The sequence below is a fragment of the Pteropus alecto genome, unplaced genomic scaffold (genome assembly GCF_000325575.1).
Source record: "Pteropus alecto unplaced genomic scaffold, ASM32557v1 scaffold96, whole genome shotgun sequence".
Lineage (NCBI taxonomy): Eukaryota > Metazoa > Chordata > Mammalia > Chiroptera > Pteropodidae > Pteropus > Pteropus alecto.
In genome coordinates this window covers 1149000-1149348 of record NW_006438979.1, presented here as the reverse complement: position 1 = coordinate 1149348, position 349 = coordinate 1149000, and the positions used below count along the sequence as shown (strand labels likewise).

The following is a 349-nucleotide window of genomic DNA, read 5'->3' as shown; positions in this document are numbered from 1 at the left end:
CGGGGTAATTCCCCGCCGCCCACCGGGGGCCCCGAGTCCACACAGCTGAACGCGCACGGATGCTGCCTCTGCCTAGCACGCGGAACCCTCCACCCGTCCCGCCGTGCCGGGCCCCGGGAACGAGTTGGCGGCGGCTTTTTCTTTGTGTCTCTTCGCGGTCATTGCCAGCTCTGTCTCTTCTTTGCGACTCCCCGGCCCTGGCTGCGCTCCGGAGGGCGGGGGTCCCCGTGCGCACGGCCGTGTCCTCCCACAGCGTCCGTCCCTGCGTAGCTCTGTCCGGGGCAGGCAGCCCCGGGCTCTGCGGCTCGCAGACAGCTCCAGGGACCTCTGCGTGGCTTACAAAGCCAGC

The 349-nt window shown here is 70.2% G+C and overlaps 1 protein-coding gene across 1 annotated transcript in view; it reads left to right on the top strand.

Annotated features, from left to right (window-relative positions):
• The window catches only part of LOC102878494 (granulocyte-macrophage colony-stimulating factor receptor subunit alpha), a 5923-nt gene that overhangs the window by 2013 nt on the left and 3561 nt on the right, over positions 1-349 (top strand). The window lies entirely within an intron of this gene.